At 40.5% G+C, this 25463-nt stretch overlaps 1 long non-coding RNA gene across 9 annotated transcripts in view; it reads right to left on the minus strand.

Moving 5' to 3' along the window:
• Positions 1-2580: 2580 nt before the first annotated feature.
• LOC136336316 (uncharacterized) overlaps positions 2581-25463 on the minus strand; it is a 31542-nt gene continuing 8659 nt past the window's right edge. For 3 of the 9 annotated variants that reach the window (XR_010731422.1, XR_010731415.1, XR_010731418.1), the window contains exons 2-4: positions 19917-20057; positions 7585-7630; positions 2581-2909 (exon numbers count right to left, since the gene is read on the minus strand). This is a non-coding gene — a long non-coding RNA (uncharacterized lncRNA). Of the gene's footprint in view, positions 2910-7584; positions 7631-19916; positions 20061-22831; positions 22999-25463 lie in introns of all 9 variants that reach the window. The other 6 variants (XR_010731414.1, XR_010731419.1, XR_010731417.1 and 3 more) reach the window with 5 other exon arrangements.

Raw genomic sequence — 25463 nt, forward strand, 5'->3', positions numbered from 1 at the left:
TAAAATGTTCTTACTACCCAGAGCAAATCAATGGATTCAATCAACTCCTATTAAAATACCAATGGCATTCTTCATAGATCTAGAACAAAGATTCCAGATATTTCTGTGGAACCAAAATTGAACATGAATGGCCTTAGCAATTTTGAAAATGAAGCACAATGTAAGAGTGCTTCCTGATATTAAGTTATACTACAAGGTCATTGTAATCAAAACAGTTTGGTACTGGCATAAGAACAGGCACAGAGATCAATAACACAGAAAGCAGAACCCCAAAATAAACCCATGTCTTTATGGTCAATTAATATTTTTCAAAGAAGGCAAGAGTATACAATGGAGTAAAAACAATCTCTTTAATTAATTGTGTTGGGAAAATTGGGCAGGTACATGCAAAAAAAAAAAAAATGAAACTAGACCACCAACTTACACCACTCACAAAAATAAACTCACAATAAATAAAAGGCTCTTTTTTTAGGTGAGAAGAGGGGAAATAGTGAGGCAGACTCCTGCATGCACCCAGCCAAGATCCACCCAACAACCTTATCTAGGGCCAATGCTCTAGTAACCAGCTATTTTCAGTGCCTGAGGCTGACACACTCCACTCAGCACCCAGGGCCATGCTCAAACCTATCAAGCCTCTGGCTGTGGGAGGGAAAGAGAGAGAGAAGGTGGAGAAGGGGGGAGAGAAGCAGATGGTCACTTTTCCTGTGTGTCCTGACTGAGGATAGAACCAGGGATGTCCTTACACCAGGCCGACACTCTATCCACTGAGCCACTGACCAGGGCCAGATAAAAGATTAAAATGTAAGTTGTGAAACCATAACAATTTTAGAAGGCAACATAAGCAGTGGACTCTCAGATATCTCTCAAAGTAGTGCTTTTTCCAATATATCTCCTCAGACAAAGGAAATAAAGAACAAAACAAATGGGACGATATAAAAACTAAAAAGTTTTTGTACATCAAAAGACACCATTAACAAAATAAAAAGACAACTCACATAATGGGAGAACATATTCACCCATATGTCTGATAAGGGATTAACAACTAAACTTTATAAAAGACTTAATAAAACTCAACATCAGGAAGGTAAACAATCCAATTAAAAAATGGACAAAGGAACCTGAATAGACACTGCTCCAAAGAGGACATAGAGATAGCCAAAAGGTGTAAGAAAAAATGCTCACTAATCATTAGAGAAATACAAATTAAAACCACTAGGAGATATCACGTCACACCAGTCAGAAAGACTTTCATTAACATATAAGCAAACAAGTGCAGGCAAGGGAGTGGAGAAAAGGGAACTCTCCTGCACTGCTGGTGGGAATGCAGAGTCATGCAGCCACTGCAGAAAACAGTATGATGTCTCATTAAAAAATTAAAAATGGATCTGCCTTAAGACCCACTTCTACGAAGATATCCTGAGAATCCCAAAAAACTAATGCAAAAGAATATATGCACCACCATGTTCATTGCAGCATTTTCTGCAATAATCAGGATCTGGAAACATCCCAAGTCTCCATTAGTGGACAAGTGGATAAAAAATCTGTACATGTACACAATGGAATGCTACGACAGCTATAGAAAAGAAGAAAAACTTACCTTTTGCAAAAGCATGGATAGTCTTGGATATAATTATACTAAGTGAAATAAGCAAGGCAGAGAAAGACAAAGACCATATGATCTCACTTATATGTGGAATTTAAAGAACACAATAAACTGAGGAACAAAATATAAACAGAGGCAGAGTCACAGAGAACAGACGGACAGCTGTCAAAAGGAAGGCAGAGAGACACAGGGTCAAAGAAGGTGTAGAGGTTAGCCAAAAACATATATGCCTAATACAAATATACAAAGAACAGAATAGCAATAGCTAGAGGGATAGAGGTGGAGGGAGGGGGAGGGAGGACAAAGAGAAAGAAATGGGGACAGAAAGAGACTTTGCATGGGGCATGGGGGGGGGCGTGATGCAATGTGTAGAGGGTGTTATATTGAGTGGGACACTTGAAACCATGTCAATACAATAAATTAAAAATTTTAAAAAGAATTCTAAGGAAATAATCAGTAGCAAACAATGCAAATAGGATAAATCATGGAAGGAATGAGGGTTTATTTGTAGGCACATGGAAGATGGAGGAAGGAGTAAAGAACATTAGAAGCCTCATTAATAATAACACCTGGGTAAGAAATATCCTGCAATCAGCAACTAAAAGCCATGATGGCAGTTTTTTTTTTTAAAATAAACACCTGCAGGATGTGTTTATAAAAAAATATTTTTTATTACACTGAAAAGAGATAGTTTTGCTTCCTGTATCAGGGTAATCAACTGTCATCAATGCCTTCTAGAGAGGGGATCACACTTAATGAAATGCCCTCTACTGTAGAGCAGCTTGGTGGGTTTGGGCGAGTGGGGAGAGACAGAAAGGAAAAGAGAGGGACTAGGAGAAAGAACCACGGAAACTGGAAGGAGATGGGGGCTAGGGAGGTACAGGAGAATATGAAGTTCCAGAACTAAGAAGGAGAAAAGAGGAGCCAACCAAATAAAGAAAAACTGAAACAAAATAATTCATTAAAATTCCATGGTGGTAGGTGGCCAAAGGACATTTTGATTTATTTGAGGTTGTTTGCACAACTGCTGTGAAAACTCTGCTGCCATTCTTTCCCCAAATCTTCACTAAAGGCTCTTAAACTCATGAATGTTTTATAAGAATAGCTTTTAATGGACATCAGGCAGGAAGCTCTTTTTTTTTTTCTGAGTCAGTGTAGTGCAAAAATCTTGAGAAGTGCTTCAGATCTCCACAGGCTTTCAAAATGAGAGGTATCCAAGTCAATTTTTTTATTGGAGGTCTCCGGAGCTCAGAGTGAATGGAGGTGTGGGGTTCTTAGACACTGTCTTATCCAAGGAAAAGCTGGCCTGCACAGAAAAAAAATTTCAAATTCACTTTTTCTTAATCCATTTTTAACCCAGAACATCCTCATTACCAGTTTCAAAAATTCAGAAAAGTCATTTTCAGCTTTTGATATCTTTTTTCGTGGGGTAACATTGCCACCTACTGGTACTTATAAAAAATACCTTTGATAATAGTTTTAAAATTGCAGTTGTTTGGCAACATCAGAGTCAGTCTTTCATTCACTGACAGATTCTTTGTGCTGGAACACAAAAGTAGAAGATAAGGCTCTCTGTCCTCAAAGACTTTTATTATCTAATGGTAACTTAACAAAAACATCCTCTCACCTTTCAGGATTCAAGCTTCATTTCATTAGTAAAACATTTCTTTACAATAGTTCCCCATCCTTCTGAGGCAGAAACTGACCACTCCCTACCTTTGTCTCTATACTACCCTGTACATATTTCTGTCTTAGCACTACTGCACATCTTTTATTACAATGTGTCTTCCATAACCAGATTATAACCTCTTTAAAATTCAGAGGCTATATCTTTTCTACATTTATGTTCCCAGCAGCTGGAATAGAACCTGTATATTATAGCTAATAAGCATATAATAAATAAGTAAATGACAATAAAAAAAAGCATAAGCAAGCCAAACATCACTCTATACAAACTTTTATTAATTCAAAACAATTTTATATATTTTTAACTGCAGATATGCACATTATGTACTTCCTTGTATATATGGTATCTTTTACCTCACCAAAAAAAAAAACCACTGCATTTTATAAAATCCATGCACATGAAATCAGGAGAATAAAAAACAAATATAAAGTTATCTTAGCAGTAATTTTTCCATCAGTATCTAATTCATAAACTTATTATAAGATAATATAAAACAATGAAAAACTGTCATCAGATTAATAGGCGATGAAAACCATTTAGCTTAAGTTAATTTATTTGATGAATCAGCACTGTTGAATACAAAGGAATATAAAACATATTATTTGAATTCTCCATATTAGTTACATAACCAAGAGCAGTTGGTACCAGCCATGTTAATGGGAAAGTGGGTAAAACAGCCCCTAATCTAAGGCACACAACTCAATCACTGACACTCCCATGAGTCTGCCCAGACCTCTATTCTGGTTTAGGCAGTTGACAGGGAGTCCAGAGGGTGGGGCCACTGCATTCACCCAGGCTGACACCATAATGAATGGAGTGCTCCTCCCTCACGGGAGATCCTCAAGCCCCACGATCCAGGCTCCAGGTGGCCCCAACCACTCCACTCCTACTAGCCTTGCCCTCCTGCCATCTGGACAGAATGGAGGAAAGACTGAGTAATGTGGTTCTGGGGTGGGAGCTACCTCTTCCACCTTTCCCCAAGCCTAACCAGCACCTTCCTCTCATTAGAAATACACTAGCACCACCTTCCTGACTCCAGGCCACTCAGGCTCCTGGCAGAATCTTGGACAAACTAAGTTGTTTGGCTCTAGGACAGGAGCCATTTTTCCCTTGAACACCTGAATGGTGCAGACCCCTCTCTTCATGTGGTCAAATTTTGATCTGCTTAGGACTGATAAACTCTGCTGGTCTTACCCTGACAGTTCCTGCGGCCCGACCCCACCACAGAGGTCTGTAGGCACCCATCAGGGGCAGCTAGACTTGATATACCTTGGGACATTTGCTGAGTAGCCTCATATCCAGCATTGACACTGAGTTTGAAACTGCATCAATCTGGTGAACACTACTCATCCATACTTGGTGACTCACTAAGAACCTACCTTATTCAACTCAAGTACTGTCAAAGGATCTTACAGTGACTGAGCCTATCAGGCAGCCAACAGGCTTATGCAGGTGGAAGCAGACACAGGGTGCCTTGGGACTATTGCTTACTTACCCCATGGCCTGGTGCTGGTAAACTACTACTAGTTCTGTGGAATATCAGCAAAAGACATATAGGAATAAAAAAAAAATCAAGCTATGAACACAAACAGTAGCCAAGTAAGTAGGAAATGTTTGACTTATCTGTTATCTATCTGGTCAGCAATCTGTGGACTTCATTTTTAACTTTGCCAGGACTCTTTCCTTCCTGGTCACCAGATAATATACTGTATCACCTCTCCTCCATTTATAGTCTAAAACCTTGTTATCCTTGCTGGAAATGACCCAGTACTTTATAACCATCCCTCAAAATGAGGTCTCATCCCCTTCATGAAATCTGCTTTTACTAGTCCAACGTATACTGAGCTCTTAGTTGCTAAATTCACATATATTGTAGTCTAAATTAGTGCTTCTTGAACTATTTGTGAAGAGATGCAATTGTTAAATGTTTCTAATCCATTGCGGACAAATCTTCTATAACAGGAAATGAAAATGAATTACCAGAATTGTTTTAAACATGAAAAATAGAAGCCAGCTTGACCTGTGGTGGTGCAGTGGATAAAGCATCGACCTGGAATTCTGAGGTCACTGGTTTGAAAACCTGGGCCTGCTCAGTCAAGACACAGATGAGGGCCCTGGCCGGTTGGCTCAGCGGTAGAGCGTCAGCCTAGCGTGCGGAGGACCCGGGTTCGATTCCGGCCAGGGCACACAGGAGAAGCGCCCATTTGCTTCTCCACCCCTCCGCCGCGCTTTCCCTCTCTGTCTCTCTCTTCCCCTCCCGCAGCCGAGGCTCCGTTGGAGCAAAGATGGCCCGGGCGCTGGGGATGGCTCTGTGGCCTCTGCCTCAGGCGCTAGAGTGGCTCTGGTCGCAACATGGCGACGCCCAGGATGGGCAGAGCATTGCCCCCTGGTGGGCAGAGCGTCGCCCCTGGTGGGCGTGCCGGGTGGATCCCGGTCGGGCGCATGCGGGAGTCTGTCTGGCTGTCTCTCCCTGTTTCCAGCTTCAGAAAAATGAAAAAAAAAAAAAAAAAAAAGACACAGATGAGGATCATCTACGAGTTGTTTCCTGCTCCCCTCAGCCCACCTTTACCTCTCTCTCTCTCTCTCTCTCCCCCCCCTACACTCTAAAATCAATAAAATCTTTTTTTTAATTAAAAAAAAAAAACAGAAGCCAAGCTTTTTATTATAAATTCAACAGACATAAAATTACTCTGTCAAATTTATAGTTTATTCTCTATTTCTGTACTTATATTCCAACACTATGGTAACAAACAGTTCACATACCAGCATGAGTCTGCAGACTGTACTCTGAGTTGCACTGGTCTAAACAATAGAACTTCAGCTAATAAATATTTATTATGTGCTTAGCACGAATTCACCATGCTAGCCATAGTAGGGGACTCAAAGAGGTACACAGGATAGGCTTTTCCTTTAAAGAGTCTTTATCGTATGGGAAAGAACACTAACAAGTGTGAATCAACAATAAATAAAATAGATAAATAAGCTTTGTTATTGATCAGAGGGAAAAGATCACTGAAGTCTAGAAAAATGAGGCCAGTCCACTTGAAAAAAAAAATGAAAATTTGAATTCAGTATGTTTTTTTAAGTGAGAGAAGGATAGTGAGAAACTCCCGTATGCACCCCAACAGGGATCCACCTGGTCACCCATATCTGGGGCCAACACTCAAATCATACAAGCTATTTTAGCACCTGAAGCTAACCCTCACAAGCTATCCTCAGTGCCCATGTCCATGCTCAAACCAATGAACTGGCTGCAGGAGGGGAAGAAGAAGAGAAAGGGGAGAGTAGGGAGAGAGAAGCAGATGGTCACTTCTCCTATGTGCCCTGACCAGGGATCGAGCCCAGGATGTCCATACAGCTGGATGACACACTATCTACTGAGCCAACTGGCCAGGGCCTAAATTCAGTCTTTACATTTAAACAGGACTCAAATATGAAAAGGACAGTAACTCTGGAGAGTAAAAACTACACATACAGCCCTGGCCAGTTGGCTCAGCGGTAGAGCGTCGGCTCAGCGTGTGGAAGTCCCAGGTTCAATTCCCAACCAGGGCACAAAGGAGAAGTGTCCATCTGCTTCTCCACCCTTCCCCCTCTCCTTCCTCTCTATCTCTCTCTTTCCCTCCTGCAACCAAGGCTCCACTGGAGCAAAACTGGCCCGGGCACTGAGGACGGCTCCATGGCCTCTGCCTCAGGCACTAGAATGACTCCAATTGCAGCGAAGCAACGCTCCAGATAGGCAGAGCATCGCCCCCTGATGGATCCCAGTCGGGCGCATGCAGGAATCTGCCCCGTTTCTTTAGAAAAATACAAAAAAAAAAAAAAAAACTAAATGTACAAAGGCAAAGAAGTGAGAATGAATGAACAAAGCACATTGATGATACAATGAACTAAGTAGCTCACACTAGAAGGGCAAGTATTGCTAAGCAGGGAATTGAAAACCAAGCAGATATTATAGAGAAAAATATGAGTGAGGAAAAAACAGCAAAAGTTTCTAAAGAAGTACCATGGTAGCATCCATATTCTAGAACGGTAAGGCTGTAGTGCTATCAAAGTTGGAGTAGAGTAGGTGGTGATTCTTCACTTGCAGATATTATAAACCATATCTTTTAAAATATACTCTCTAGGACCTAGAGAAGCATATCTTCCTGAAGCAGGACATATTTAAAAACAATTAAAATTTTGTTAGAGATACTAACTGAAGATATTCTATGTTTACTTCACCTGACTCCTGAAACTTAAAATAAAAAAACAAAGTATAGATACTTAGGTCTATATAACAGTGATGAGAACTCACCTTGAAAAGAGCTGGTCATTGGCCATCAGAAGATTTCAACAAATTTCTGAAAGACAAAAGGCAGACAGAAATGTATTGACAATTTAAACAGAACACAACACACTAGGAGGAACCTGCAACTGAGACGAAAGCTGAACTAACCAGTAGAACTCCAGAGATTCTAGGCTCAGGGACACTTAAGGAGCTCTTCAAGGAACATTAGTAAAGGGGGGAGAAGAATGAATAAGAACAGAGATTACCATATTTCCCCATGTATAAGACGCATCCTTTTTCAAAAAATCTGGGGTCTAAAAACTGGGTGCATCTTATACAGTGGTTGTGGTATTTCAAATGCCATAGATGGAACTGAGGACAAGGCAATATATGAAAACTGTGATTCGTCATCAGACACAGGTGAGGACAAGTTAATGGATGGGAGTTTGACAGTGCTGGGGAGTTGTAAGAATTTTATGATGAATAAAACTTGAGTTCAATAACTTTATGTAATACATTTTTTTTCAAATTTTGGATGCCAAAATTAAGGTGCATCTTACATGTGGAAGTGTCTTATAGATCAGGAAATACAGTAATTGGATATTAAAAAATAAAACTGTAGAAATCAAATATTCCACCCCTACCTTCCTCCACCTACAAAGTATACAATAAGCCTAATATTTACTATCAGCCAAAAATAATAAGAGGATAATTCTTCTTTGTGGCAAAAATGGCCAACTGTTGGCCAAAATTCATAACTCTCCTTCCATAGCATAGAGTTGTCCCCAAGAAGTAACTGTTTAGCCAAAAACATAATTCCTCAGACCTTCTTGCATCCAGATGGAAACCATGTGACTAGTTTTATCCAAAGAACTATAAATAGAAGTGATATGTCATTTCCTTCCAAAGAAAATTAAGAGGTACCTTTCCCATTCTCTCTGCCCTTTCCATGAGCAGAAGACAGAGAATCACAGGCTTTCTAAAGATGGTAGAATCACAAGACAAGGCATTCAGGCACCAAATCATCATGTGAATGAAAGCTGCTTACTGAGAGGGAAAACCTTCACTGGACTATTAAGCAAATGAAAAAATAAACTGCTATTTTGTTAAGCCATTGAAATTTTCCAGTTTACTTATTCTAGCAACCATCATCCTTATTAATTAGAGCCCGTTTCTTAAAAAGGAAAGAAGAAGGTAGAGAGGGGAAAATATCGCCAGAAAAATTAATTTTATACTATAGTTTTAGTGACCCAGAGGCAGGCCTCCTTCTTTGTTGCATTTGGAAGACCAGCACCGTAACAGTAGCTTTCTGTCTACCCACACTAAAGGAAAGCCTGCCAACAGGCATGTCCATCCAGAGGAAGAACTAGGTAGTTGGAATGGGAGAAACATCAGTAACTGTGACCAAGAGTTCGGATACGGTAGAATGAATAATTCTTGTAGTATCTTACCTTGTGCAGCTAGTAACAAACAGCTCTTACTTTTGGCATTCTACCTTGAAATTTCCTTGCCCAGTACTACAGTTTTATTAGTTATATACTTTGTTTCCCAGGTTGCCTCAGACAACAGTTTCATCAATGTTTTTCTACTTAACACAGTTGACCACTTTTTAAGCCTCCTCTCTAAGTTTTTTTGCTGAACTCCACCCAGTCCAAAGCCAGTAACATGTACTTTCAAGTTTTTGCTGCAGCAGTACTCCACTTCTTGGTACCTATTTTTATATTAATCAGCTTTTTTTTTTCAAAACATGCAACCACAAAATCTCAGTGGTATACAGAAAACAAGCACATATTTCCCACTCAGAAATAAATTCTTTAGGTCAACTAGGGCAGCCCTAAATTAAGCTATAGGTCAATCTGACATCTTCTCCATGTTTCTCCACCTGGGGCTTGGTGGTGGGCAGGAGATACCTGAAACATGTTTTATTATGCAAGGGTTATAAATTCCCAGAGGGGCAGGTGGAAAACATTTAATGCCTGTTAAAGGCCTATGCTCAAAACTGGTGCACTGTCACTTCTATCCATGTTCTTTGGCCAAAGCAAATCCCAAAACCAAGCCTACCACCCACTGGGAGAGAGAAGTGAATATTTGCTGAACAGTAGTTATATAATCTGCAATAATCCACCCTCTTGTACACGAAAGACTTTCTACTATGCAGCAAAAGTTGATTAATAAGATAAAAATCAAAATATTAATAAAATAAAAATCAAAAGAAAACTACAAATTATAATTAACATCAAAAATTAGTAGAAAGACAAGAGAGGGAAGGGAAGCAATGTAATTAAACTAAATTTTTATCTTTTATAAAAAGGAGTAAACAGATGATGTTTATAGTTCATCAAAGAATTAAGCAAAAACATATAATTTTAAGTTACCTAAAGAACAAAATACCAAAATATTTCAAAATGTTTGTTTCTAGAGGTAGCCCTCACAATGAGAGGCAAGGAATGACAAATTGTTGCTTTTCATCAAAGTAATTTTGTACTACTTTTTTGTTATCATATTCATGTATTTCTCTAGTTAAGAAAAAAATTAACTCCTACTAGAAATTTCTTGCTCAAAAGCTAGATTTTAGAGTTGTGAGAATCTCCATGTATACAAAGTACATATTATTGGAGAAACTCTGTATCCCTCAAGTGAATAGAAAATTTGTTAATTTTCATTGTAGTGTAAAAGCGTGAGTCCCTTTTTAATATTCAATATAAATGAAGTAGTTCACATTTTTAGAAAATCCAGTTGAGATGATAAATTCTTAAATTTAGATATTAACATCATTGTGACTTTTTAAAAAATCTTTATCTGAAAAATTTACTTACAAATGTTAAAACATAATCTGCAGCTACTCACAAATTAAGGAACTGGCATGAATACAATCAACTAAAGAGTACATAGGTACAATAAAAGAAAAGTAGAAAACAAATATGAATACCATAGATTATATCATTTAGACAATAGTTAACACAGACTAGGGATAGAAAATATAGTTCATGCAGGCCAACAATTCCTTCAGACCACAGAAGACATCAAACATGGCAATTCTTCCCAGGAGAACCAGGGAGCAATCTCAAAATCCTTCTAATACAGTACTACTCAGCCTCCAACTGACCAGAGTTAGCATATTAAGTGAAACTCCTTTGCCCTACAACAGTGGTCGGCAAACTCATTGGTTAATAGAGCCAAATATCAACAGTACAACAATTGAAATTTCTTTTGAGAGCCATTTTTTTTTTTTGTATTTTTCTTAAGTTGGAAAGGGGGAGGCAGTCAGACAGACTCCCACATGCGCCCAACCAGGATCCACCCGGCATGCCCACCAGGGGCAATGCTCTGCCCATCTGGGATGTTGCTCTGTTGTGACCAGAGACATTCTAGCGCCTGAGGCAGAGGCCATGGAGCCATCCTCAGCACCCGGGCCAACTTTGCTCCAATGGAGCCTCGGCTGTGGGAGGGGAAGAGAGAAACAGAGAGGAAAAAGAGGGGAAGGGGTGGAGAAGCAGATGGGTGCTTCTCCTGTGTGCCCTGGCCGGGAATCGAACCCAGGACTCCTGCACACCAGGCCGATGCTCTACCACTGAGCCAACCAGCCAGGGCCTTGAGAGCCAAATTTTTAAACTTAAACTATATAGGTAGGTACATCCCTTATTGAGGTAGCGCCTGCACATGGTATTTTGTGAGAGAGCCACACTCCAGGGGCCAAAGAGCCCCTATGCTCACTTTATTAACCACAATATACACTACTGGCATCCCTGCGCAAGGAAATTAGGCACATTACACAATTACAACAGGACAAATCATACAATTTCAACAATTACAAAGGTACATTTCACCAGTCTCTGAGCATTTTGCCAAAAGCGCAAAATGTCCTCAGCCTTCTTTCTAGCGTCTTGAAAGGCTCCCGGGACAGGGAAAGGGCCTCCAGCAAAGCTGCCCCCCACTCCCATCAGGGTATTTCACATTGTCCAAAATCCATAAGTCCATTCAACAAAGGAGCCAGTGCCCACTCCAGTCGTAGTCCAGGAATCAGTCCACACACATGGGGCCTCAGCCACTCCCCTCATTCCAGTCTTACACTGTTCCAAAGAGGAGCATGTGGCAATGGCAGTCAGCATTTCCATCTCTGCTCTGGAGAGTATGATGTCACCCACCCCTATGTCCCAAAATCACAGACCTACCAGGGCCATAGTAAGTAGGTGCTCCTTCCAGCTGGGCCTTTATCTTCTGGAGACTGCGGATTGCAACTCCAGCCCAATTCTCCTCATCTTCCAAAGCGGAACTGGAAACATCAGCTCCCGCTGCCAGCCTTGCAGCCCCGGGCCCAGCCTCAGCCCTGGCCTCCCACCACTGCTGGCTCTCCACAACGTCCAGGGCAATCTGCAACTCACGAACCTGTGATTCCTTCTCCAGCACTTGCTCCATTTCCAGGTGAATCTCACAAACCTGGCCAGCCTCCTCCAGTGCTTGCTCTAGCTCCAGGGTCAGCATCTCTTTCCCCCACGTTTGCTCCAGCTCCTTCCACTGCTTGGTTTGCAGGTCCCAGGCAGCCTCCTCCACAGAGCTATCGGTTTCCTCACGTATGGCTGTAAAAGTCAGTCAGCCTATGGTCCCCAAAAGGACAGCCATGGGGAACCATAACAGCAGCCAGTCCTCTACTCCACCGCTCAAAGGTGGTGGTGGCTCCATACTCACCTGTATCGAATCCTGCCACAGACTACACCAAATGTAAAGCCAGTAGCCATGGCCACTGTCACAGCCGCCTGGCCCATGCAGGTTCCCACTGGATTTGGACAGACGGTAATGAAACAATGGAGCCAAGAACTGGTGGGCCATCATCTTTAATCCTAGCTTGCACCCGGCGGGCAGTACACACACTGGGCTCCAAAACCCACTCATTCAGTGCTCACAAAGCTATGGACTTATCCAAGTTTCCTAGAATCAAAGGTTTCTAGCTCACCAGACTTATTCACCTCTGTTCCTCATCTTCTTCTCCCGCACAAACTCTGCATAAACTGGCTTCTCCCTCAGCACTCCACCATCTTGGCTGCTTCTCCTGGCCTCCTCCATGTGGCCTTTTTCTGCTCTCCTCTCTAATGCTAATCTCAGGAACCTCGAGAGAGCCAAGCTCCCGGTCTGCCCCACTTTATAGTGTAGATTCAAAACCTTTAATCCAATATACAAACAAAGAAGTCTCTGATACAAAGTCATTTATCTGAGGCATACTGGGATTCCTATGAGAGTCCACCACCCTACATCAAAAAGGGTGGGAAAGGCTTAGTCTTAAAACGAAGTCTTAGGCTATAATGTCCCTGCCTGCTTACAGCCTGTCCCTCACACCCAATGCAAACTATAAGCAAGCAAACATATATATTTACAAACTTATTTAACCAACACTGGGCAACAGGCTTCTATGTGGGCAGCACCATCTTTAACAAAGTGAGCATAATATATTTTATCTGCCCAACACTTGCGAACCGCAGTTTGCTGACCAGGGCCCTAGAACAAAGTAACACTCCAGTTAATGTTTACTGTATGAAAATATATACTTCATTTCTCCTGTTCAGCACCTTATGGCCTAAAAAGACTTTCCAAAGGATTAAAAAATTAAATACTAAATTCTGCAATGAGAATATTGTAGTGGTCGCAATATGGCGACGCCCAGGATGGGCAGAGCATCGCCCCCTGGGGGGCAGAGCACCGCCCCTGGTGGGCGGGCCGGGTGGATCCCGGTCGGGCGCATGCGGGAGTCTGTCTGACTGTCTCTCCCTGTTTCCAGCTTCAGAAAAATGAAAAAAAAAAAAAAAAAAAAAAAGAGAATATTGTAGTGATTGACTACACTATATATCCTATGAAGCCTATATCTCTTTATGACAAAGTATCATGGTTATTCAACTAGTGTGACCGGAAAAGTTTGATGGGTATTCCAGGAGGAGGAGAATCCAGAGACTCATCCGAATACTATTCAACAACTATCTAAAAGATCAGTTGTCAGCTTCAGTCATTTTTGTTCAATACAGAGTTCTAGGCATCTCTTGATAAAAAGTCCCTGAGCCATAGTATCTACTGTACTAGATAGATTTCAGTGATTAATGGTCCACACTTTGTTCTGAAGAAAGCTACTTCCTCTTTTTACCCTAATGTCCACAACCATCAGCCCAAAGCTTTTAGTACATTAAGTTTATTCTCCTAAATTAGGCTAATTGGACTAAGGCAGAAACACTGATAACTCAATCAGATTCTCTCAAAAATTTCTACTGAAGACAAAGAGCAAATCTGCAAATGGAAATGAATACTGATTGCTTCTCAGCCTTCTGGCTAAGATCAAGTGAAATATGGAGCTAGAAGATCATGTAAACTAGTAAGGCCCAGCAGTTTGGGGCCCTCCGTAAAGTGAAAAAGCAAAGGAAGGCCTGACCAGTTGGTGGTGCAGTGGATAGAGCATCGACCTGGAACACTGAGGTCCCGGGTTCAAAACCCTGAAGTCACCCCCGAGGTCATCGATATATATGACCCTATAATCACTGGCTTGAGCCCAAAGGTCACTGGTTTAAAGCCCAAGGTTGCTGGCTTGAGCAAGGAGTCACTGGCTCGGCTGGAGCCCCCCCAGTCAAGGCACATATGAGAAAGCACATATCAAATCAATGAACAATTAAAGTGTCACAACTACAAGCTGATGCTTCTCATCTCTCTCTCCCTTCCTGTCTCTCTCTCAAAAAAGATAAGAAAAAGAAGAAAGGAAAAAGAAAAGAAAAAAGAAAAAGGAAAGGAAACCTGCTGAAAGGAGGGAAATAAGACTAGGGTACTCTGAAAGATGAAGAGACCTTACTCTCTGTTTTTAGTTCCCCATTCTAGTCTCTGTAAGGCTCCAGTATGCTCTGAAACATGTGTATAAATGTCCTCAAAAGTCCTTGTAGTATCTATAAAAAGAAAGAAAAAAAAAAAAAAAAGCCCTTCATTTATTTACGCTAGTTAAGGAATCCAATTAAAATGATTATTTAGAAACTGTGCCCCTTGGGTAATAATCCTCGGAAGCTTCATTGTGGGTCAGTGCCTATAATGTAAGTTGTACAACTCCAACCAAGATAATTAAAATCAGTCAATTCCCTATTTTTACTAGAAGTCAAGGAACCTTATTGGTTGAATCAACTGCATCAAAGATAGCAACATTCGCCTGACCTGTGGTGGCAGAGTGGATAAAGTGTTAACCTGGAATGCTGGGTCGCCAGTTCAAAACCCTGGACTTGCCTGGTCAAGGCACATATGAGAAGCAACCATTGAACAAGTAAAGTGAAGCAAGTATGAGTTGCTCCTCCCTCTCCTCTCTGTAAAATCAATAAATTAAAAATAAAAAATAAAAAGATAGCAACATTCAGCTCTCAATGTATTTTTAGCAACAAAAGCTACCTCTAAAAACACCCATTCTCTTGAATAAAAAGCAAGATATCAGTAATGCTATAAAATAGGCATTCAAGTTAAACCTTTTTTCTTCCTTTCTTTTTCCTTTAAACTCTGTAAAGGGAATGGGGAGAAGAAAAAAAAAAAAGCTCTGGGAGTGAACTTACAACAGGAATTAGCTAACAGGGTTAGCTATTGGAACACAAAGCAGACAGCTCACATGTAAGAAAGCCCTTTGATAACCTGATGTCCTACAGACTAAATCTGGTTTTGTTTTTCCCACAGAATATTTTTAATGTAAAGGAGCTTACAATCAAGATATTTCATCTTTTAAAAAATTAGTATTTTATTTTCTCTTGAAAAACTAGGAAATCTGGAAACATGGAATGTTCTCAATTAGGAAAAGCACATTCTGGTAAGTCAAAATCCTCCCCACTCCCTCTCACATTGCCCTTCTTCTCTCATTGCTCCTGTCTCCGTTAGCACACTATAAATTGCTGCTTTATTAATACAGATCTTCCAACTCATAAACCTGCACAATCAACTTGTGACTGGCTTGGTTAAAAAAAAGTCTGGTATCAGCAACATGGTACACCAAGGGAAAAGATTAATGACCTGGTCCTTTGTCCCACACCCTCCTCACCAGTGCAGACTTACCCTTCCATAAAGACAAGTGTCCTTCAGTCCCTTCTTTCTTTTTCCTATAATGACCTCACAAGGAACCATTCCAATCCATCAGACAAGGAAGGAGAGAAAGGAGTCAGGTTCCAATTTCTATTCTCTTAGGAGGCTCCTGTACCTCTAAATTTCTGGATGCATGATAATAGATAATTAGAAGGTAGTTATGTCACCTCTACTGCCAATAGTGTCTGGAACCCAGACCTTATTCAGAAAAATACATTTTTTTGAGAAATCTTTGAATTTGGTCAATTTGCATGTTTATTTTGGTCAATTTTAACATGCAACATCGCATGTTAAAAGCCTTGAGCATCTTTTCATAATGTAGCTAAATAAAATCTGTACCATGGGAGTTTATTTTGTTAAAAATTTTCAAATGATTCAGCAAATTATAACCACTGTCAAACTGCCAAACAGTAATGGAGAGAAAGCTACAGTAAAAATATATTTAACAACCTAACTGGAAAAAGCACTAAGTTTAGCATGTTAGAAAAGGAAGATTATAAGAACACTGAATGATTCACTTCTCTCCAGAAAAATACTGTACATTAACAATAATTAAGACCTCTCTATAAAAGACTCAATCATAATAAACATAACAAGAAAAACAAAACAAACCTTTTACTATCAATAGGCACATATATCAAACCACCAGAGCACATACACATCTTGATGTTATACTCTTAGTCACCATTTGTTGCCTGGATTTCAAATCCAAATAAGTATAGGCAGTTGCTATAGTGACAATATGCTACTTTTGGAACCAGGAACTTAGTACTACTGAGTGCTTATGAGCTTTGTAATGTCAGTACTTCCTCCCACACATTGAATTATAGATCACACATTATAACCACAAAATGTGATTTCATTCTGTCTTTTAGAAGTCAATTTTGTTACTTTATCAAAAATAGTCTATACTTTATCAAGTATAGTATACGTAAGTGCCATGAAAAATACTCTAACTCACCTAACATGCTAAAAATATACAAACTCAATAAATATTTTTTTAATTTATTTGATTTTAGAAAGAGAAATGAAGAAAGAGACAGAAACATTGATCTGTTTCTGTATATGCCCTGATTGGGAACCAAACCAAAAGCCTTTGAGTATCAAGACATTGCTCCTATCAACCAAGCTATCTGGCCATGGCCAAACTCAATAAATATTTAATTGATTAATATTAAAGATGGTGGCTTAATAAAATAAATAAATTGTATGACATCATTGCAATTCACTGTTTTATTACTGTAACCCAGTGGTAGTCAACCTGGTCCCTACCTTCCACTAGTGGGCATTCCAGCTTTCATGGTGGGCGGTAGCAGAGCAACCAAAGTATAAATAAAAAGATAGATTTAACTATAGTAAGTTGTTTTATAAAGATTTGTTCTGCCAAACTTAGTGAAAATCCGTACTTTACATAAAGTACTTGGTAAGTAATTATTATTATATGCTTTAACTTGCTATAACTCTGCTTTATAAATTTTATAAAGTAAAGTTACTTCCCTACTTTATAAATCACCATTACTGTGGAACCAGTGGGCAGTTAGAAAATTTTACTACTAACTGAGATACAAAAGTGGGCGGTACATATAAAAAGGTTGACTACCCCTGCTGTAACTGGACAAGGACATATCCTATTACTTCATGTTCTAGTTCACTGTCATTAATAGTATTCCTATCATCATTCATTTAAAAGTAAAAGTTAAAAATTTTAAACACAAAGAAGCTAAATTTTATTTTATAGCAGATTGATACTTTTATTTCCTTTAGGAACTATTCATAATAACTAAAGACTAATTATATATCCAAAGAGAGGACTGTCAACCCATGCAACATGAACCTGCCGCTCACCTCTCTGAGGAGAAATAAAATTGGAGTACCAAGCAAGGCTGAGGGATTAGGCTCTGGAGTAGGGGCCACTTTCCCAAACTGAGCTCCTGACCAAGAGACTTCCCCAGGTAGGGGGTTCCACTAACATTGTCTTCTAAATCTCAGTTGCCCTAACCCACCAAGCCTGCAACTTGTGGAGAACTTGGTGATGTGAAGCCAGTCTGAGCCCACTCTACAGTCTTTCTACAGGTGACTCTGCAGGAAGACCAGGAAGAAGCAAGGGGAGGTGGAGCAGCTGAAAAGTGGAGGCAAATATTAAGGAACTTGAGCCCTTGTATGGAGCTACTGTCAGCTCTCAGAAGGAGGAAGTCAATCCTTATACATAGGTTGGCCCCTCACACTTACACCAAGGCATAGAAAACACAGGCACAAACAATGAACAATGCAAGCACCAGATAGGTAGCCCATAGTGAGTTAAAAGTGTCTAATATCGCCTGACCAGGTGGTGGCGCAGTGGATAGAGCGTCGGACTGGGATGCGGAAGGACCCAGGTTCGAGACCCCGAGGTTGCCAGCTTGAGCGCGGGCTCATCTGGCTTGAGCAAAAAAGCTCACCAGCTTGGACCCAAGGTCACTGGCTCCAGCAAGGGGTTGCTCGGTTTGCTGAAGGCCCGCGGTCAAGCCACATATGAGAAAGCAATCAATGAACAACTAAGAAGTCGCAACGTGCAACGAAAACCTAATGATTGATGCTTCTCATCTCTCTCTCCGTTCCCGTCTGTCTGTCCCTGTCTATCTCTGCCTCTGTAAAAATAAATAAATAAATAAATAAATAAAAGAAAAAAAAAAGAAAAAAAGAAAAAAAAATGTCTAATATCAACCCATACCTGAACCCCACCCAAGAGGACCCAGACCAACACAACTAGTAGTAGATTGCAGACCACATCAAACTAGATCCAACTAGTCACACAAGCGGCATACCCAAAGGAATAGTCCAGAAGGCACCAGACCTTGCTGAGAATACCTATACCCCAGAAGACAGACACTACATAATATCTTACACATGTGATAAAGTTGACCCTTAGAGCCAGCCAGCCTGAAGGGTTCACTCCATCCAAAAAAGAGCCAATAGCATTCAAGACTCACATACAATAGGAGGGCAAATATAAAACCCTCAAGAAACACTCCTAGAGCAAGGAGCTCAGGTGGCTTGGAGGCTAGTACCACTGAACCCAACTTCCTCCTAAAGATATCACAACTAATTGGGAGTCAGAGAAGAGCTACCTAATACACAAACAAAATGTGCAAAGAAATATGCCCCAAATGAATCATCGAAAAAAATCACTAGAAAAAAAATCAAATGAAATGGGAGCAACCAAACTACTGGATGCAGAATTTAAAATAATAGTCATTAGGATACTCAATGATCTTAGAATAAGAATGGATGATCTTAGTGAAAACTTACACAAAGAGATAGTAAGCTCCACTTGAAATTTCAACAAATTGAACAGCTATAACTCAGTGAAGAAACACCAGCTGGGCTCACAGGCTTGCCTGAAAGGTCTGTGCACCAAATGGACTAGGGGTGGGAAGGGTTGAAAAGCAGGGGTGGAAGATAAGACACAGTTGTGAACTTGCAGTCAGATCTAGAGAGAAGAGAACCCCAAACTGTCTGAGTTTTCATCTGCTGGGGCACCAGAGAGAGAAGAAATTCAAAGTGACTGGGTCTTCTTCTACCAGAAGGAGTGGGGAGATTCGGGGGAATTGGGGGAGATACTGAACCACATCAGCAGAGTATGGTGTCACCGTTAGTATTCCTATGATCAGTAGGCAGCCCACACTCAGAAAGAGATACAAAAATGAAGGTAAGGCCCCTAGTCTGACCAGGTGGTGGCACAGTGGATAGAGCATAGGACTGGGACACGAAGGACCCAGGTTCAAAGCCCCAAGGTCACCGGCTTGAGCATGAGCTTATCAGCTTGAGTGTGGGCTCACCCACTTGAGCGCAGGGTCGCTGGCTTGAGCATGGGACCATAGACATGACTCCATGGTCTCTGGCTTGAGCTCAAAGGTCACTGGCTTGAAGCCCAAGGTCACTGGCTTGAGCGACGGCTCACTCAGTCTGCTGTATCCCCCAGTCAAGGCACATATGAGAAAGCAATCACTGAACAACTAAGGTGCTACAATGAAGAATTGATGCTTCTCATCTCTTTCCCTTCCTGTCTCTCTGTCCTTATCTGTCCTCTCTCTGACTGTCTGTCTGTCTCTGTCAAATAAAAAAAAGCGAGGCCCCCAGCCACCAAGATCCCACTTCCCTCCCCTCCTGGATACTGACAGTGGCAGAGACATACTCCACAGCTAGTTCTACACAGCCACTCTTTCCCCTGAATAACAGATGTATTCTGTGTCCAGTCTACTGGTTTGTTCAGATGTAGGGAGGAACACCTGGAGGCTTGCGGTTACCTTTGCTAATAAGCTGTAAACGTCACAGCACGTCCCATCCATCAGCGTGACTACAAACCCACCTCCATCCTGGTGACAGCAGATTCTCAGTGGAGACCAGCCTGGAAATTTCACAGAGCAAAACTTGTAATGCAGCACTATCTACTGAAAAAAAGAGAAAAAAACCTCTTTTTACTTGGGTGTTTGTAATATTTTTATTGTAAGATTTTTTTCTTGTAATATTTTTATTGAGTTTTTTGTTGTTTTATTTGTTTTTTATTACTATTACATTGGGGTTTATTTATTTTTGTGGTTTTTCCCTTTTATTTATTAAATTTTTATTTTATTTTCATTTTCATGTTTAAATTTATTTTTTAGTTTTATTTTTGGTGGGGGCTTTTGCTCAATTTCTTAACAATACCACTCTCAAATGCCCTCAAGGCAGAAAAAAAAATGAATACCATAGCAAACCAAGAAAGATACAGAGTTTAGAAAGGAAATAAAAAAAAAAAACCTTCAGAAAGCAATCTCAATCACACAGAAACCTTGGAGTAAAATGATAAATAATTAAAAATTGAAGTTCTGAAAATACTCAATGAGATGTGAGAAAACGATTGGCAATTTAACAAGCTCAAAAAACAAAACAAGTACCTCAAACAATAAGGATATTAAAATTTGAAAAACACAATGAACTCAATACATAAACTAAAAATGAGCTATCAAGTTTAGCTAATAGAACTGGCCAGATAGAGAAGAGAACCAAAGACCAACAAGATGATATAGATGGAAGAGGGAGACTCAAGAATTTAATAAAATGAGAGAGTTCTGTGAGAACTGTCAAACTCCATCAGAAAGAGCAATATAAGAATAATGGATAGTTCAGAAAAAGAGGAGCAAAAGAAGAGAATGGAGAGACTATTAAAACAAATTATTGATGAGAACTTCCCAAGCTTATGGAAAAAGAGCAGAGGTAGTCAACCTTTTTATACCTACCTCCCACTTTTGTATCACTGTTAGTAGCAAAATTTTCTAACTACCCACCGGTTCCACAGTAATGGTGATTTATAAAGTAGGGAAGTAACTTTACTTTATAAAATTTATAAAGCAGAGTTACAGCAAGTTAAAGCATATAATAATAATTACTTACCAAGTACTTTATGTCGGATTTTCACTAAGTTTGGCCGAATAAATCTTTATAAAACAACTTACTATAGTTAAATCTATCTTTTTATTTATAGTCTGGTTGTTCCACTACCACCCACCATGAAAGCTGGAACGCCCACTAGTGGGCAGTAGGGACCAGGTTGACTACCACTGAGTTAGAGCCTCAAATACTAGAAGAAAACGGAACGCCTTGCTACATGAACCCAAAGAGGCCATCTCCAGGACACATGGTAACCAAATTGTCAAAAATCAATGACAAAGAAAGAATCCTCAAGGCAGCTAAAGAAAAGAACATAATATATAAAGGAAGGTCCACCAGGTTATCCACAGAATTCTCAGCAGAAACTCTACAAGCCTGAAGAGAGTGGACCCAAACATTCAAAGTACTAAAAGAGAGGAATTACCACCCAAGAATACAATATCCTTCAAAGTTATCCATCAAATATGAAGGAGAAATAAAAAATTTCCAGACATACAGTACCTAAGAGAATTTATCATCAGAAAACCTCTACAGCAGGAAATACTCAAAGGGGTTATTCTACCTGATACAAAGACCAAAACAAATCAAAACTACAAGTAAAAGCTCTAACAAGTTTACAATATAAACAAGGATAATCGACGACAACAAAAAATAAAAGAGGAGAGGATAAAGGTTTGAAGTAGCAAAGGAGAATGGAGTGCAGAAGCACTCAAAAGACAAAGGACTCTTATACATATAAAACTGTTTTTCTCAATAACCTAGTGGTAACCACCTACAAAAAAAAACAACTAAAATACATAGCTTAAAGAAAAGAAGAAATAGAGAAAAGCAGCATAGAATACCAACAAACAAACACAATTGACAAAAACACAAAGGAAAAGAACCAAAGAAGACACAGAACTACCAGAAAACAAAACATATAAAGGCTATAGAAAATCCTCATGTGTCAATAATTACACTAAATGTAAATGGACTGGCCTGACCAGGCAGTGGCGCAGTGAATAGAGCATCAGATTGGGATGCGGAGGACCCAGGTTAGAGACCCCAAGGTTGCCAGCTTGAGTGCAGGCTCATCTGGCTTGAGCAAAAAGCTCACCAGCTTGGACCCAAGGTTGCTGGCTCAAGCAAGGCCCGCGGTCAAGGCACATATGAGAAAGCAATCAATGAACAACTAAAGTGTCGCAACAAAAAACTGATGATGGATGCTTCTCATCTCTCTCCGTTCCTGTCTGTCTGTCCTTCTCTCTGACTCTCTCTGTCCCTGAAAAAAAATAAATTAATTAAATAAATAAATGTAAATAGACTGAACTTACCAATAAAGAGGCACAGAGTAGCAGATTGGATCAAGAAGCAAAACTGAACCATAGGCAGCCTTCAGGAGACACATCTGAGTTGCAGTGACAAAAGCGAACTCAAAGTGAAAGGTTGAAAAACAATTCTTCAAGCAAATAATGCCACCCATAAAAAGAAAGGGTAGTCATACTTATATCTGACAGTGCTGACTTTAAGACAACAAAAGTAACAAGAGACAAAGGTAGGCACTTCACAGTGGTAAAGAGGACATTCTATCAAGAAGACATAACACCTATTAATATATATGCACCAAAATGTAACAGAACAAAGAGATAGAACAAAACACAATCATATTTGGAGATATTAGCATACCAACAATGCTTTAGATAAATCATCCAAACAAAATCAGTCAAAAAACACGGGCCTTAAATGACACACTAGACCAGGGGTCCCCAAACTACGGCCCGCGGGCCACATGCTGCCCCCTGAGGCCATTTACCTAGCCCTCGCCGCACTTCCGGAAGGGGCACCTCTTTCATTGGTGGTCAGTGAGAGGAGCACAGGATGCGGATGCTGTATGCGGCAGCGCTCATGTACAGTACTACTTCCAGTGGCACAGGACACATGCGTCACGGCTCCAGAAGTGCGTCATATCACTTGTTATGGCTAGCAGTGACAAATATGGAACTGGACATTGACCATCTCATTAGCCAAAAGCAGGCCCATAGTTCCCATTGAAATATTGGTCAGTTTGTTGATTTAAATTTACTTGTTCTTTATTTTAAATATTGTATTTGTTCCCATTTTGTTTTTTTACTTTAAAATAAGATATGTGCAGTGTGCACAGGGATTTGTTCATAGTTTTTTTTATAGTCTGGCCTTCCAACGGTCTGAGGGACAGTGAACTGGACCCCTTTGTAAAAGGTTTGGGGATCCTTGCATTAGACCAAATGGACATAATAGACATTTACAGAACATTTCATCCCAGAACACCAGATAATACATTCTCCCCCAGTACACATGGAACATTCTCAAGGATAGACCATATACTGGGTATCAAAACTAACCTCAACAAATTCAAGAAAATTGAAATTACACCAAGCATATTCTCTGACCATAAGACTTTCAAATTAGAATTCAACAGCAAAAAGAATGTAAAGAAACACACAGAAATGTGGAAATTAAACAACATACTTCTAAAAAATGACTGGGTCAAAGAAGAAATAAAAGCAGAGATAAAAAGATATATTAGAAAAATGAAAACAACACAACATATCAAAACTTTTGGGGCCCTGGCCGGTTGGCTCAGCGGTAGAGCGTCGGCCTGGCGTGCGGGGGACCCGGGTTCGATTCCTGGCCAGGGCACATAGGAGAGGCGCCCATTTGCTTCTCCACACACCCCCCTCCTTCCTCTCTGTCTCTCTCTTCCCCTCCCGCAGCCGAGGCTCCATTGGAGCAAGGATGGCCCGGGCGCTGGGGATGGCTCCTTGGCCTCTGCCCCGGGCGCTAGAGTGGCTCTGGTCACAGCAGAGCAACGCCCCGGAGGGGCAGAGCGTCGCCCCCTGGTGGGCAGAGCATTGCCCCTGGTGGGCGTGCCGGGTGGATCCCGGTCGGGCGCATGCGGGAGTCTGTCTGACTGTCTCTCCCTGTTTCCAGCTTCAGAAAAAAAAAAAAAACTTTTGGGATGCATCAAAAGCAGTAATAAGAGGAAAGTTTGTATCATTACTGGCATGTATCAAGAAACAAAAGAGATCCCAAGTAAGTAACCTAACATCACATATTAAAGAACTAGAAAAAGATGAAGAAAAGCAACCCAAAGTCAGCAGAAGAAAGAAAATAGTAGAAATTACAGAACTAAATGAAATAGAGAAAAAAACTATAGAAAAAATTAATATGATAAAGAACTAGTTCTTTGAAAACATCAATAAAACTGACAAACAAACCCTGTCTAGACTCACTAAAAAAAGAGAAATGATTCAAAAAAAAAAAAGAAATGATTCATATAAATAAAATCCCAAATGAAAAAGAAATTACCACAGACATCACAGATATATACAAAGGAACATACTAGAAGACTATGAAAGATCATATGCCACTAAATTCAATATTCTAGAAGAAATGGATAAGTTCCTAGAACTATACAACCTTTCTAGTCTGAGCAACTCGACTGTAGCCGGTAGGCTCACCAGTAAAGCATCAGCCTAGCATGTGGAAGTCCCAGGTTCAATTCCCAGCCAGGGCACACAAGAGAAGCTCCAATCTGCTTCTACACCCTTCCCTCTCTCCTTTCTGTCTCTCTCTTCCCCTCCTGCAGCCAAGGCTCCATTGGAGTAAAGTTGGCCCTGGCACTGAGGAGTTGGTCCATGGCCTCCGCCTCAGGCACTAGAATGCCTCTGGTTGCAACGGAGCAATGGCCCAGATAGGCAGAACATTGCCCCCTGGTGGATCCTGGTTGGGCACTTGCAAGAGTCTGTCTCTCTGCTTCCCCACTTCTCACTTCAGAAAAATACAAAAAAAAAAAAGAAAAGGAAGTAACTCCCTAACACATTTTATGAGACCAACATAACCCTGATATCAAAATCTAACAATGATAATAAAAAAAAGAAAACTACAGACCAATATCTCTAATGAATACAGCTATAAAAATCTTAACATACTAGCAAATCAAATACAACATACATTAAAAAATAATACATCATGATTAAATGGGATTCATTCCAAGACCACAAGAATAGTTCAACATATATGTTAATCAATATAATACATAACATCAACAAAACAAAAGACAAAAATCATATGATCCTATCAATAAATGCAGAAAAAGCATTTGATAAGATACAACATATATTTATATTTATTCTTTTTTTTTTTTTTTGTATTTTTCCGAAGCTGGAAACGGGGAGAGACAGTCAGACAGACTCCCGCATGCGCCAGACCGGGATCCACCCAGCACGCCCACCAGGGGCGACCCAGTGCCTGGGCCATCTTTGCTTCTATGGAGCCTTGGCTGCAGGAGGGGAAGAGAGAGACAGAGAGGAAGGAGGGGGGGTGGAGAAGCAAATGGGCGCTTCTCCTATGTGCCCTGGCCGGGAACCGAACCCGGGTCCCCCACACGCCAGGCCAACACTCTA

Source organism: Saccopteryx bilineata, chromosome 4, assembly GCF_036850765.1.
Source record: "Saccopteryx bilineata isolate mSacBil1 chromosome 4, mSacBil1_pri_phased_curated, whole genome shotgun sequence".
Classification (NCBI taxonomy): domain Eukaryota; kingdom Metazoa; phylum Chordata; class Mammalia; order Chiroptera; family Emballonuridae; genus Saccopteryx; species Saccopteryx bilineata.